Raw genomic sequence first — 16,252 nt, forward strand, 5'->3', positions numbered from 1 at the left:
CACTGTTACTATTTCTATGATATAGTAAGCATATTTGATATAGGTACATACATATTGAGATTATGAAGACATTGAAAAAAACAACAGAATCCTAAAATCTGGAGAAATAACAATCCTTTGCAGGTGGAGTTACTATGTAGAATTCTGGAATGCAAAATAAACCTTAGTGAGAAGACTGATGAAGTTGACATATGATCTAATAAATTGTGATGTAATAAATGTGTTAAAATATGCGATTAATGCTACTCGCACTGATCCAGTGGCAGCAGCATGAGTTTCTCACTATCCATTGTTCTAAGTTCGTGAATGAAACACACACGCGCACATACATACACACACACACATGTACACACGTACACACACACACACACACACACACACATTATATCTTAATATGCCTTTAACAGCTCAATAGATGGGCACTCCAAAACCTTACTAAAATCTGTATTCCATCCTGGCCACCTGGACCCAAGCTTGCAGCGCTCCTGGGCCATGATCTCTGACTCTTACATTTTGGCTGACTCTGTCCTGTACCTCTTAGGTCTGGTCCTTACCTCTTTTCTGGCAATGGCAGTTCTGAATCCCCCTTTTTTTCCCGATCCCCTTGTTCACAAATCCTAAAGTTCTGCCTCTGTCTCCCTGCCCAGCCACTGGCTGACCACAACTTTATTTACTAGTCAGACCCAACTGTAGGCAGGGACCCTCAGCATCTTATGTGGATTCTCATGCAATTTTGGGAACCCAGTTTATATAATAAAGCCTTAGACCAAATCCACAACAAATGGCTCCAGATTTAAATTATTATCATTGTGTGTGCGTGCGTGTGTGTGTGTGTGTGTGTGTGTGTGTGTGTGTGTGTGTGCGCACGTGCGCATGGAATGCCTGTGAGGCCAGAGTACAACCCTCAGGAGCCTGATCGGCTCTCTCATTCTACTCAACAACAATCACTTTCACCTCCTGAGCCATGTTGCTGGTCCTGACTTCTAGATTTTGTCAATTTCGCTATGTTTATATAGAATGTTAATATAGAAAGGTCTATGAGGGCTGGGTAAAGGGTCCCTGCAGATCTCAAATTTTCTTTGAAAATAAAAACATCATAATTATCCTTATATGCATATAGCATACAATGTGCTACATTCTAGAGATTCCTCATCTCTAACTGTGCATATTTTCTAGCGATGGATAGGGAAGCTAAGCTGTTAGTGTTCCACAAAACCTCATCTGATGAAGAACGATGTATCTAGGCTTCTCCCCTCAGTGGAAGTCAGCACACCTGTCACATTCCCTATAGCGCATCGAGATTTTCAAAGGGCTTGAAACTCAGTTGTCATAGCAGTCATAATTTAAAGACTAATTTAACTGAAAATGGATATGTAGCCATGCTCCATATACTGCCAATTTAGTCAGTATTGATCCTCTGTAGGGAGCTGCGACGTGTCGCATCTCAAAGATGGCGCTGGTTTCCACCTTCCACCCTCCTTGGAGTAAACAAGTCCTTATTTGGCTATGCCTGCCTGACCTGCTAGCTGCTGCATAGTGACAGCCTATCTGCATGACCCACGTGGCTTGCTGGGATTGGCCAGTGCTAGCTATTTAAGTGTGGTGCAGGGGTTCCCTGGGGTCAGAAGATTGTATCAAGGTTCCTGAGTTAAACTGCTTGAAGAAGATCTCCTCTGGTCGTGTCTTCTTTGCTGGTCGAGGTTGGGCGCGACAAGTGGTGGCCCGTACGGAGACCTCCTGAGATCAGAACTTCTTGCAGTCAGGGCAGCGCTGGAAAGTTCCCAAGGTAAGGTGGGACCATAAGGACCACAGGAAATAAGCGGCTACAAAGTCTCAGGGTAGTGAGCAAGAAAGTTTGTCGTAGCAGCGAACCGAAAGTAAAGTTTGCGGCAACAGCGAACCGAAAGTAGCAAGACTCGCGGTGAATTTAGCTATAGCAGCATAGAAAGTTTTTGTCATGGGGACCTCACAGTCTCATCCAATTTTTCTGGCTCTTCAAGAGCTGTTTGAGTGAAAGAAACTAAAAATAAAAAGAAATACCATAGAGAGATTTTTGAGCGAATGCGATGCTATTGCACCCTGGTTCGCAGTCTCTGGTAATCTTACTGTGGCAAGTTGGGAAAAAAATTAGGGAAAGACCTTGATTTTGCCTGGGAACAGGGGACTCTAAGACCTGGGGTCCGTCCAGTATGGCGCTTAGTGCGTAGTTGCCTTAAGGATCAAAAATGTTGTCAGGCAGCTATAGAGAAGTGTAAGGTGCCCTAGAAATGCTTCAAGAAGAGAGGTCAGAAAAGCAGGGAAGCGCAAAGGAGACAGACTCAGAAAAGACAGATACAGAGGAGGAAACAGACAAAACAGATTCAGAAGAAGAGTTACAAGAGTTGATAGATCAAATGTGGAAACAGTCTCTAAGGAATAGACAGAAGAAGAAAAGGAAAAAACTAAAATGGCGGAGGAACCTCCTGGGCGATTCCCCTCGGCTCCTCCTCCCTGCAATGTTGTAGAGGGAGGAAGTAGAGTTTTGGGTAGTACATTCTGCCCTGAAGTGTGGAGAGCAATTTGTACTGAGCTGCATTTGGCCTATCCTGTCTATGTGGATGCTAATCAACAAAGATATCATGAGCCTCTTGATTTCAAGGTGATTAAAGCCTTGGCTGAGTCAGTGAGAACATATGGTATCACTGCCTCCTTTACTATTGCTCAGATAGAGGCTCTGCACAGATTTTGCATGACTCCTAATGATTAGACCAACCTGGCGCGAGCATGCCTCAGCCCAGGGCAGTATCTAGATTGGAGAGCTTTTCTAATTGAATATGCCAATGAACAGGCTGTTGCCAATTTGGCGGTGGGAGAAGGGCAGGGCGCCCTGGAATGGGTTTGCCCCGAGAGAGGGGCCTGTGCCTTGGAAAGTGTCGCGGTTCCAGCGGTGTCTGGTGAGCTCTCGCTGGCCCTTGAAAATCTGGGGGAGAGTGTCTGTTTGTGTGTTTCCCAGGACCGGCAATATCTGTTGTGGGTCCCCGAGAGATTGACCAGGAGGTGCAGCAAGAATGAAGATCCTGCTGTTGCTGATACTTCTCAGTGTGACCCAAGCGCTGGTCCAAAACGCAGCCCCATGCCAATATGCTATGACCTTTAAGTCCACTCCTGTATGTGTTTATCTTCCTTTTGTGTGTATTGTTAGTAATGCTAGTCACAAGTTATCTTCTGGGTAATTGGACTGGAGAATTCGATTTCTTAATGGATCAGCTACGTGTAGCCATCGTAACTATGAACTCCACACATGCAGATGCTAGACTGGCTACGGGATTGTCATCTTGGATTGCTGCTGCTATGAATCATCTGAGGGAGTGGGCCCTAGCTAGACTCTTGCTGCTGGTCTCCCTAGTGAGCCTGTGGTATCTCTGTAGAATGAGGTTTGTTCAGAGGCGGCACTCAGCTATGGTGGTACAGGCATTTGCAGCCATTGAAGCAGGACAGTTCCCTCAAGCCTGACTTACGGTCATTCAAAAGACCTAGTTGCACTTCGCCCCTGAGTATGTGTGAGTGACCCTGCCCAGTGATGGGCAACTTCCCTTCTACCTAATGCATGGAACCTTGTGGGCGACAAGGTGTCCTGAGATGGGTTTAATGAAGCGATTATCCTAAGTCGGGGGGGGGGGGTCGCCACGCTCAGCGGTGCCTTTGCCTGCTTGATTAATTAAACAAAAAGGGGGAAATGTAGGGAGCTACGACATGCTTTGCCTCAAAGATGGCACTGGTTTCCACCTTCCACCCTCCCAAAGGTGAGCGCTCCTTGCAGTAAACAAGTCCTTATTTGGCTATGCCTGCCTGGCCTGCTAGCTTCTGCTTAGTGACAGCCTATCTGCATGACCCACGTGGCTTGCTGGGATTGGCCAGCTCTAGCTATATAAGTGTGGTGCAGGGGTTCCCCGGGGTCAGAAGATTGTATTAAGGTTCCTGAGTAAAACTGCTTGAAGAAGATCTCCTCTGGTCGTGTCTTCCTTGCTGGTCAAGGTTGGGCGAGACAGTCCTCCTGTACAATGGTGGTCCCATGAGATCACAATGGGTATGGAGAGATCCCCTCACCTAAGGGTGTCATTGTCATTGTGGCATCATAATGCAGAATTCTTGGTGTGTGTGGAAATACTGCCAGTCTGGTAATAGCTTAGCACACATAACTACATATAGCACAGAATAATATGCTAACAATAAAGAATATATTATCACTTATATCTTCCCAGTGCTATACATTTTATAACCTCAGAATGTTTCTCTATTTATGTATACAAAGAGCAGCCTTCTCCGTCTTCTATCTACCATGTTTCAGAACTAAACTGTAGTATAGTCTCATTCTTTTTTTTTCTTTCTCTTTTTCTTTTTTTTTTTTTTTTCGGAGCTGGAGACCGAACCCAGGGCCTTGCGGTTGCTAGGCAAGCACTCTACCACTGAGCTAGATCCCCAACCCCTTTATAGTCTCATTCTTGATTTAATCTATCTTTTTGTTAATCACGGCCAAAGTACACATAATACACAACCAATGTGCTGCTAAGAGTTAGTGTCAAGTGACTAAACTGGAAATAAAATTAAAAGTGATTGGGGGCTATGTCTTAATTAGGGCTTTATTGCTGTGAAGAGACACGATGACCAAGGCAAATCTTTAAAAGAAGACATTTAATTGGGGCTGGCTTACAGTTACAGAGGTTCAGTCCATTATCATTGTGATGGGAAAGTTGGCAGCAACCAGGCAGATGTGGTGCTTGAGAAGGAGTTGAGAGTTCTTCGTTTTTATCTGCAAGAAACAGAAGGGGACTATGTGCTACACTGAGCATAGCTTGAGCATAGGAACTCTCAAAGCCCACCCCCATGGTGATACACTTTCTCCAACAAGGCCATACCTACTCCAACAAGGCTACACTTCCTAATAGTACTATTCACTATGGACCAAGTACGCAAACACATGAGTCTATGAGGAGTGAGGGTCATACCTATTCAAATCACCTCAGATAACGAAGGTGAAAATCAACAATAGTTATTGCTTGCTGCCTAGTGGTATCTCCTGTCACTACAGCAATGCGACTGAGGAACAAGAACATAATGTCAGAGACTCTTTAAGGATGCTTCACTAAAAAAAGGGGGGGGGGCAAATAAATACTCAAGAAGGACCTCCTGGGTAGAAACATCTATATCATGGACTGGAGATCCTATGCCTTGCCCATTTCCTCTGCTCCATGTCCTCTACAACCTGAGAAACTCATCATAGAAAAGCCATTCTAGCTGCAATTCACTGCAATCTATTAGTACCTTACATGATTCAAGAAATCATTGTCTGTTATATAATGAGAGAAAAACGGTTGAGGCAGCTAAGGAATTCTTGGAACCTCTAGAAGAGCTGACCGTGGGTGGAAACTACTACCATATGGAATATGGGTGACCCTACCAGTGAATGCTTTACCTGTCTGGAAACAGCTGTGTGAAAGCTTTGGTATACAGTAAGTAGTACCATGTAGGCTTGGCTAAGTTCCTCTGTGATGTTCACATACTGCTGAAATTGCCTAGCAGTGCCTTGCCCAGAAAACATGCCCATCATTAAGTGATGAATACATGAGTGTAACTTCATTTGTAACAATGGGCATGTTTAACACTGGCTCACATGATTCCTGCATGGTGGCTTCTGTGGGTGGGTATGAGATAGCTCTTGCACATAAATGTAATTATGAACCTGATGCCTCTCTTCCTCATCTCTATTCACTTTCTCATCCTGCTTCCCGACATCACATTGTAAATAACTACTTGCATGCAAATCTCTCAGTTGACTACTTCTGTCAACTCTAAATTGATCAGAAACCAAAAAATCTTTAGAAATCAGCACAAAAATTTAAGGTTTTAATTGAGAAAGCTTACTGAGGAGCAGCTATTCTATGATGCCACTAAGAAATAGTGATAAGTAGCCTTAGGTGAGAATAGTTGGCCCTCTATATCCACAGGTTCACCCAATGCCCAGCCCACAGTCTTTCTGAGCATCTCTGGCTCATCACCTATAATGGTGGAGTGAAACTATCCAAAAGAAAAAAAATTAGGTGCATCTGGACTCAATAGACTTTTTTGACATTATTCCTTAAATTGTACAGTATAAAATCACATTGTAGCATTTGCATTGTATTCAATAGTATAAGTAATGTGCGAATGATTTAAAGTATACTGGAGGATATGAGTGGGCTAAGTGCAAATACCATGCCATTTTAGAGAAAGGACTTGGGTGTCTGCACATTTGGTGTCTGAGTGGGTGCTGGAATCCATCTCCCACTAAAGGACAGCCATCTCTGTTCTGCCAAGCAGTGAGCCACATGTACATGCACTAGGTCCAAACATGAACCCGGCAAGATTAGTACTTTCATGACCCCTATGGTAATATGAGAACACTGAGATTTATAGGCATCAAGCCATGTGCTCAAAGCCATGCAATTAATAAGTGGCCAAGCAGATCAATATGCATTAGATGTACTGAGATCTGGGCTGTGGGCACAAGGGTAAGGTGAACGTCCATTTAAAAGACTCACATACCTGGGATCATGCAGAAGGTGAACTCATCTTCTTGACAGTTGGGATGATGGAGCTGCCAAGTTAAAGAGAGAGACAGAGAGAGAGAGAGAGAGAGAGAGAGAGAGAGAGAGAGAGAGAGAGAGAGAGAGATATGCTGGCAACAGTTTACTATTCGAGCCTGCTGTGCGAGCTGGAAGCAACACTCTTCTTACAGATTCTGTGTTTGATGTATAAATAAATAATACAAATGTAAATTATAACCCACTGTGTCTTCCTCCTTTTTCTACTGTTGGATATAAAAATGCATCTATAAACATCAGCTCCTGCTGGATGCTTCTTTGTGGTACCCTCTCAACAACAGCCTACAGTCTTTCTGAGCATCTCTGGTTCATCAGCTACAAACACTAGGCACATTCTGTGAAGTAGAAGATGATGTCAGGAAAGGCAGCGTCTTCTCCTCTCATCATGCAGGATATGGGTAAATGATGGACAGGGCTGTATAGGGATAATGCACATCAGAGGCAACCATTCTATTCAATGGTGTACTGAACTGAATGTTTTCTACAGGGGACAGTGACAGAATGCATTTGAGGAGAATGCTCCAAAGAGAAATGACTGTCCTTTTTCCTGTATCAAGTCTTGCTTTTGGGTTATTACCATTGTAATTATGACTTACTATAATGCTATGGACCTTTAAATGTCAATTTCAGTCACTACTCAGATGAACGCACATGGTAAGATTATATACATCAGAACAAGGAGAATCTCTACTATTCCTACAATTGCTATGAAGGAAGAACGTTAACATGAATACATTAATACCTAAAGATTGCCTTTTCTCTATGGAAGCCTTTATACCAAGAAGAAATATTTTTATACAGCGGAGGTACTAGTTTACACAGTGCACTTTTCTTGGATGCTCTTTTGGTGAACTCTGTGTTCAAACCTAGGCAAACAGCATCATTATAATCTGAATAGAGAAGAGTTGATGCCAGCCAGCATCCAGCAGTGCTGAACTTCTGCATGTGTGAAGGACATGCCTACTTCCTGCTGGTGCTCAGCAAGTCTTTGAATATTAAACTCAGGAAGCCCAGAAAGGGTTTCCTAGACAACTGAAAGACCTTTGCATATCTGAGAAGCAAAGTGTTAATAATTGAACTGAACAAAACAACAGAACAGAACCGAAAGGAATACTAAGTCTAACAGTAGCAAGTAAATAATTACAACGTATGTCCTGTAGAACCAATGTACAATTTTAAAATCATATTTGTTATATATCCCAATAACCTTTCAAAAATATGGAATCACCATGTTTTTCTCAAGGGTTACTACGTTCTGCAGAAAAAAATGAGTCACCCAATCCCTGATTCTGTTCTGAAAACTAGAACTCCCTAAAAGATTGAGGAGTGTGATTAGATCATGAAGGATATAATTTAATATTTACTCAGATGTATTTCATCATTTTGCTGTTGCCACCTTCTCTGTTTAGATGTGCCCAGCTAAGGAGCAGACCATCACATTTGGCCTGGACTGGGGCTAGTGAAGAATCTTAAATCCTCATAGCAAAACTATAAGAAAATGCTTCCTCTTTGGGTCAGCCAGTACCTGGTCCAGCCTTGAGAAGAGCAAAGGCTGCTTACATATGTTCCCATAGCACAGGTCAGTAAGGCTTGAGAGAAGAGACTTTAGCTCTGGTTTGTGAACTGTAGCATCCAGACAACCCTCATTCGCCCACCTATTCATCAGCTCAGCTTGTATTTATTGAGAATTTGATACACACTTAGCTATTCTCTATTCATGCATCAAACGGATCTTTTGCTAAAGCAACTCAGACAAATTTTTAAAAGAGTCACAAGCTGATGGATTTATGAAAACTGGATACATTTCCTGGCATTGTGGGTAAAACTACAGGATACTGGGAATGTCAAAATGAGTTTTGTCTTTGGGTGGAGGTGGATTCTGTGAGGATCAGTGGGCACGAGCAAGGATATATTTGACTGATGGATTTAGGTTAATGTAAACCACAGAGATAACAGATGGGATAGAATTTGAGGCAAATGGACTGACTAGCCAATAGAAAGATCCCAAGGCAGGAATGTGCCTGGTAAGGAGTAGTGATGAAGGGAAGGGTGGTTATATAGATGAAGAAAGGTCATGCCAGGTCAACGAGAATAGCCTGTATCATTTCTGGGTGAGGAGTAGAGCTGGAGGGATGAGGAATGTAGGTAGCACTTGCTACCTACTGAACAGATTGTGAAGTAGATTCCGACTCCATCAGGGACTGAGCAGACCTTCTAGGGCTTGCAGGGTGAGTCTGGGTGCCTTGGTCACTCACATAGGAGAGAGGTAAAATAAAAGTAAGAATATGAGTTAGGAAGCTACAGAGATCTAAACTGAAGAAAGTAGTGGATTGGAAAAGCTGGGAGAGGTGGCTGAACTTTACAATAAAGCCACTAGGACTCCCTGGTGGATTGTAAAAAGAGAGTGGGAGGGACTTGAGTCACTCTGAAGGTGACAGGCACGGTGACCTAGAGAAGGGTTTTTCCAGGAACTATGAAATACAGGTGAGCAAATGTATGTGTAACACCGGGTATTCTGAGTTTGGATAAGTTCAAGAAGTAAGACGTTGAATGGATACAGAGAGAGCATGGATGCACATGTGAGCCAGGCAGAAGCTGAAGCTGCAAAAACATATTTGGGAATCATGATAAAGCAGCGGTCTGAAACTATGAAATCCAGCGAGATCACTGAATGGAGGAAAAGAATAAAGTGAAAGCATGAGCTGAGCATTGAGCGCTGGAGTTCTCCAACTGCAAAGGAACGGAAAGAAGAAGGGCTAGCACTGGTGTGAGAGGCAGAGAGGGAGATGTGAACACCAGGGGAGGGACCGGCAGGAAGCTAAGCAGATGTTGTGAATGGTCCTGAAAGATGAGGCGTGGAACTTCAGCGGGGATAGGATATGGAGGCCATTGGGGACTTTATGGGGAGGGCAGTTGGAGTTGAGTGAAGGCATGGGACTAAAGTGAGAATTAAAGGTAGAAAGATTAGAAACAATGGTCTCTGTTTGGAAAACAATTACATGAATTAACTAGTTCATTTGTATGTTTAGCGTGCACACACATCTCACTCATGTCACTGCATGTACATGTTTGTCAGAGGTCAACTTACAGGACTCTGTTTCCTCATTCCTCAATGTGGGCCCTAGGATATAACATCTTGGATCATCATGTTTGGTGGCAGGTGCCTTTTCCCACCAAACCATTTTGTTATCCCCTCCACTTTATTAGGAAGCTTTGATAGTCAGGAATGTTGAAGGAATGGTACACTGGCAGTTAAAGGTATTTTAAATATAGGATCAGGGAAATAAGATTGGAAAAATGCTCTGCATTTTCACAGCATCTTCGGTGGAACAGACTTGGACCAATCAGATCACACTGCCATGCTCCTTTGACATTTGTATCGGATTTTACCAGGAATATCTATCTATACAGATATACACAGCAAATGGTTTAATTTAAGCTTTTTATATAGTTATTGAATTTAACATTATTTTATTTGCTAAAGAATGTCTTGCATGTGAAAACTCAAGTTAAGAAGTTAAAAATTAGCTAGCTCCTAGGTGTGGAAAAGTGGACATGAGTCAAGATTCTAGAGGGTTTAAGGAAAGTGGGTAAGGTTCTGTCAGTGACAGTGCCACCTTGGAAAGCCATCATTCCAAGGACTATATTGTAATGCTCTTGTTTTACTTTGATTTCTGTTGCTATGTTAAGATGCCCTGAGAAAAGGCAACTGAAAGGAGAAGGGGTTTATTTCAGCTTATAATTCCAGGTTACAGTCCATCTTTGTAGAGAAGTCAAGATAGAAATCTCAAATGGCTGATCACATCATATCCATAATCAAAACCAGGGCCAAATGAATGCCGTCATGCTCTCTGGCTTGCTGGTGTTGAGCTCTCCTTCCCCACTGTTAATACAGTGTTAATACATCAAGTAACTTAAGTAAAACACTTCCTACAGACACTCCTATTCTACAGGCCAGTATGGACAAGCCTTTGTCTAAGAGACTCTTCTCAGGCAATTTTAGGTCATGCCAATGTGGTTGAGCTTTCAGGATTAATAATCAAGAGCATATCTACAGAGAGAAGAGCGAATACCACCTCACTTTTCTACATAAATAAAACTGATGATTTTCCCCTTGCCTTCATCCTGGACAGAACAATGATAGGGGTAAGGCAAGAAGACCAAAGAGTCTATGAAAAAGCATAGCTTTCTCTACTCTCCATCAACTTCTTCCTTCTTTCCAATGGTCAATATCTGCATCTACCCCAACTAACACTCTTCTCTATCTTCCTTGAATTTCCCAATTAGGGACCTTATGCTGTACTGTCAACTCCAGACTCTTGGTCAGCTTACTGCACAAAGACTAGGCTAGCCCATGTTTCTTGCCAGCTTAACCCTAACTGTATCTGTAATCCATGCAGTCTTCATTGAGTGATCTGAGTTGTCTGAGTTGCCCCTAACTAACCTAGCAGAGAGAGAAAAACCATTCTGTAACCATAAAATAGGTCAATATTCTGTTTGTAAGTGTAAAGTCTCAGATTCATGTAAAAAATACATCACACAGCCATGATGGTTGCTGATGAATAGGGGCATAAACTGCCCACTGGAGAGGGTATAAAAAACTAGGAAACCTAACACTGCTGTCATATTTTCCCACTGGGGACATTGTAGGGTTGCAAAATTTCAAATATCCCTTGGAAAGGTAATGTCTACCCTGGAAAGAGAGAAGCAGCAATGAGAAAAGAAAACTACCTAGCATTTTCTTACCTATTAATTTAATTTGCTGTGTTAAACAGTTTGGGGTTGTATCGATTTCAGGGGCAACTGGGATGGTAGGTATAGCAATTCTGTAATGTTACCAGTAAGACTTTAATCAAACAGAAGCATACATTACCTCACCCAACACTTAGCACAATTCCAAAAACTAGTTACCATATTTATTTCGTTGTTCCACTTTTTCCTTTAAAGCAGGGTAATTTAGGCATTGAGAAAGAATAACATTTTATTCAGATGAGTTAAACCATTAATGCTGGTTTGGGATTATAATGATTCAGCCACTGTAGTATAACACCACAGCATTACTGAGGATGAAATCTGGTTAGGTGGCACTCACAGATCCCATGTCCTGTTGACAATCATTCTGCCATATAATATTATTTTTCTAGAGACATCTGGAAAAGATGACAAACCACTGCTACCTTTGAAACTTAAAACCGTGTTGCACCTTATTCAGATTAAAGCATAACTAAGTGAATAAGATGTTCATGCAACCAGATTTCTAGTAAGGAGGTTAGAGATGTAATTACTTCTAGGAGCTAGCTATATGTTTCTAGATACTCACCTTTGACATTTAACCTACTTCCTAGGATTGTTGAGCTCAAAAGTAAGACATAAACCACCTTACATAACCAAAATTACATGGATTATTCAGGTTATACCTGCCTTAGGAACTCTTGCTTTCTGCCTCCTCCCTCTGTTCTGCATTCTTCTCTTGCCCACACTAATAAGAACACTGAGATCTCTGAGAGCAGCAGTCTGAGAATGCAATGCCTGATGGCCTGCTCGGTAGATTTTTAAATGTATTTTGTGGCTTTTGTTGACAGTCTCCCACAAGGTTTGCTTTCAATAGGTGCTTCTCATCTTTGTAATGGTTCTTCTTGTGTGTGTTTCTGTATGTGCGTGATTTTGTGTTCAATGCCTGTAAGATATTACATGAAGAATAAATTTACCCAGTCCTCCATCAAATGTTCAATGAAAGTTTCTGATTTAGCTTAGTTTGCCAAGATACCAGAATTGGAAATCAAACTGAATTACACTGTTTGTATTTTTCACTTCAACTTTTTTTTTTTTTAGTGTTAATAAATCTCTTTCACAACAGACATTTGTTGAAGCCATTTTGTCTATATTCCAGTTTTTTAAGTTGGTCAGTAAAAATTCCTGGTTATAAGAGGAGTGGCTCACTCACCTATGTGAAAACAGAACACGACATCCCGACATTCAGAGTACAGTTCTTTCATTATTGGTTTGGTAGTCTTTGGTTTAGGATAACTTTGACTAGGACAAAGCATTCCTAAATCTTGGCTTACTCACTGAAGAAGAGAAAAGAAAGAAAAAAACTCTAAAACAGGATACAGTATATACCTCATTCGTGCTTTGTAAAAATATGAGTGTCAAGGATTTTATAAAATACCTGGCAAATAGTAAGAAGTCAAGAAGTATTTTCCTCTTTTCTAACACAGATTAATGAAAGTTGACTGAGTGGTTGCTGTATACAATGTCACCTCACTCTACCCTGCATCTTAAACTGTGCCCTAACACTTTAGGCTACATCATAAGACTCCACACTGTACCACAGACTCTCTACAACACTGTAGCACTCTACACTGTATCTCAACTCTCTATACAATATCATAGTGCTCTATGCGGTATCTCAACACTCCACACAATACTATAGCACTTTACACCTTAACAGTTATACAACACCACACTTTACAGCACACCACAACATTCTATATTGTATGACCATACTCTATACCATATTGCAATATTCTATACTGTAGCACTATATTCTACACTGTATCACAACACTGCATATTATATCATAATGCTCTACACTGTAACACAACATTCTACATGGCATCATAACACCACACTGTATGCTACACCATGTCACAATGCTCTACACTATATGAAAATACTCTACAGAACATCCCAACACTCTATAGCCTGTCACAATACTTACTGCATCATAATACTCTATACCATAATATTCTATATCATATCATAACACTATAAACCAGATTACTACACTCTATACCATATCATCATACTTTATACCACATTGCAATACACTGTACCATATCACAATACTTTACAAAATATAAAAACACTGTCTCATGCTGAGGTTTATTTCTGTATTTTTCTTCTAGAAAGGTCTTACTCTTCTACATACTGAAATCTAACTCATCACACACACACACACACACACACGAATGCACACATGCACACGCACTCACACTCACATGGACACACACTCAGACAGACCAACACACAGAAGCTTCTTTATCAATGATGTTACTTCTTAGAGCCAGTTTCTTTTTTCTCTTCTTTCTGTTCATGCACATGAGTTTGAAGTGTGCATAAATGTGTATACAGGTATTAGTGTGTGTGTGTGCGCGCGTGCGCGCACCTATGTGTATGTACATGTGGAGGTCCACAGTTGATGTAAAGAATCAAAGAATCTTCCTTGACCCTCTATTATTGGATCATCATCATCATCGTCATTGTCATCATCATCATTCAACATCTTTCAGTGAAACTGGAGCTTTCTGACATAGCTAATCTTACTACATCAACTGCCTTGATGTGGATGTCTCACGCATTTACTTTCCAAGGCTGTAATTGCAGGTAAGCTGCCCATGCCAAGTTGGCATTTTATAGGTTCTGGGGATTTGAATTCCAGCCCTCTTGTTTTGACACTAAGTAATTTAACCACTCAGCCTTTTGGTCAGTTTTTTTTATGGCAAAATTGATATTTCAAATCTCTTCCAACTTGTAGACATTTTATCATTGAATGTTTTGTCCTAGATAGTATTTACACTCAAGTTTTTAATGGTCAAAGCTATATTCATGAATAGATTTAGTGAGATATAAAAAATAAATTTATGTCTTTCAATTTTGTCCATTCTGAACATTTGGCTTTGGATTGAATTGCTTTTGAGGATGAAGAGGAGAGGCTCAGAGCAGCTCTTCGCAGACTGTCCAGGGCAATCTGACAGTGGCATTTCAAGCCCATTCAATGTCTCCTGTCTATGTTTTTATCTCCCACAAGATGTGCTTTTTGCCAGTGGTAGTATTTCAAATGGGGGTTGGTCAGATTTCATAGAAATCATGAGATGCCTCAAAATCATGAATGAAAGAGCTTGAGTCAACTGACACATCACCGTGACAGGAGTTAACTCATTGTAGACATTCATCATGTTATTGCTCTTCCCCAGAGACTTGCAAAGCAACAAAACACATTTGCAAAGTCTCCATCAAAAGAAACAACTGCTTGGCAATCATGAACTTGTTCGCTGATGTTTTATTCATGGGATGCAGAAATATAATTCTACTTTCTATATCCCCTCAACTGAAATAGCCATTATTTGATTTTTAATGTAAAAACTGAATCTATAGGCCTTTGACAAGAAGACAAACTTCCCATGTGCAATGTTGTCTTCGGTTTCTTTGAAACGTTTGTTACTTTTATATTTAAATATCTGTACAGGTGGATAATATTTACTCACATTGTATGCCTGAGTATGGGAAAACTAATAATAATACAGGTAATCAAAACACAAAATAAGTTCAGTTTTACTGTCTCCTATGATTTCTCCCTATGTAGTGATTACTCAAGAGACTGATTTGATAGATAAAGAGAACAACAGTGTAATGTTTCAAAAACATTCAAATACCAGCTTGCAAATCGGACTAAAACATAATCAAATCATTCCTAATAACATACTGAGAGAACTCATAGTTGCCTCTTCGAAGACAGAGTGTGTCTTCCAAGATTAAAATATTCCCCTAGTTAGTTGTCATGGACAAGTAATTTATAATGGGTATTATATAAAAATAGGAGTTTGACAGCTCCTCAGAGAGAACAGTGCTGTGGATATGTAACTGCAACTGAACAATTTGAGGCCTTTCCTAGTGTATTGGATTTACAATCAAAGACAAATGATAGTCTTGGCTTATTATATATCTCTGCTTTGAGTACACACGCATGTTTGCAAGACACTTTTAAGTCTACTACCATTTTTGTTTCTTTCCAAGTCAATACTATGAACAAATTTTATGTTTTTCTGTGCACTTAGCAATGGCCTAATTAAACAGGCAAAAAATCCCTAGTCAGCCAAATATTTGAGACAAAACAGGCAGGTTCACCACCAACCCTATGACCCTATTCCTACTTTGTCTACCTAAGAATGCTATTGCAGCTTGGCAGAAGGGGATCAATGATTACAGTGGAGTTGGACATGAGGGTTTTTACCAGAACCCAGTAAATATTAGAAAAATAATGTTATTTATGTCTGAACAAATGACTTATCTGCCATACATTGAGGCCTATCTCTTCTGAGTGATGACTTAGTGGTCTTTTTCTACTCCTTGCCTATGGATTCTGGAGTATTTATTATTACTGAACCCTCTGGTACTTTGTCTCATTTCCCAGTTGTTCTCAAGTTCCTCGACTGTGGATTGAATTATACATGTGAGCAGCAGTGTCATACCTTCCACAAAGAATATCACACAGGCAGAAAAAGTCTCTTGGGTGCCATGATTGGGAGCTTAGGACAAAGCCTTTTAGAATACTTGTGTATCTTGAACCTCAGCAGCTCTTACCATGTTGAATATAAACGAAGCCCATGTAAGCTCTTCTCTAACAACAGCAAGACAGGAACCAAGAGGTGATTTACTTCTCTGGAGCTGTGTCACCATCCTCCTCCCCCTTCTCCCTCCTCTTTTAGTAAGCATTTCTGCTTTATCTTATATGGACTCTGGCCCCCCAACCAAAAACCTTCAGAAGCATCTACGTGCTATTCTGCAAGAATTCTAGAAAAGAAATACTTAGCTGTTTATCTAGAGCATGAGTAGAAGGAATCTTAAACTTT

At 41.0% G+C, this 16,252-nt stretch overlaps 1 long non-coding RNA gene across 1 annotated transcript in view; it reads left to right on the forward strand.

The window, feature by feature from the left end:
• The first annotated feature begins 1,581 nt into the window (after window positions 1-1,581).
• Window positions 1,582-16,252, forward strand: part of LOC147997070 (uncharacterized) — a 102,646-nt gene continuing 87,975 nt past the window's right edge. Inside the window, exon 1 of the long non-coding RNA XR_015655418.1 lies at window positions 1,582-1,786. This is a non-coding gene — a long non-coding RNA (uncharacterized LOC147997070). The remainder of the gene's footprint in view (window positions 1,787-16,252) is intronic.

The sequence above is a fragment of the Rattus norvegicus genome, chromosome 1 (assembly GCF_021556685.1).
Source record: "Rattus norvegicus strain SHRSP/BbbUtx chromosome 1, alternate assembly SHRSP_T2T, whole genome shotgun sequence".
Lineage (NCBI taxonomy): Eukaryota > Metazoa > Chordata > Mammalia > Rodentia > Muridae > Rattus > Rattus norvegicus.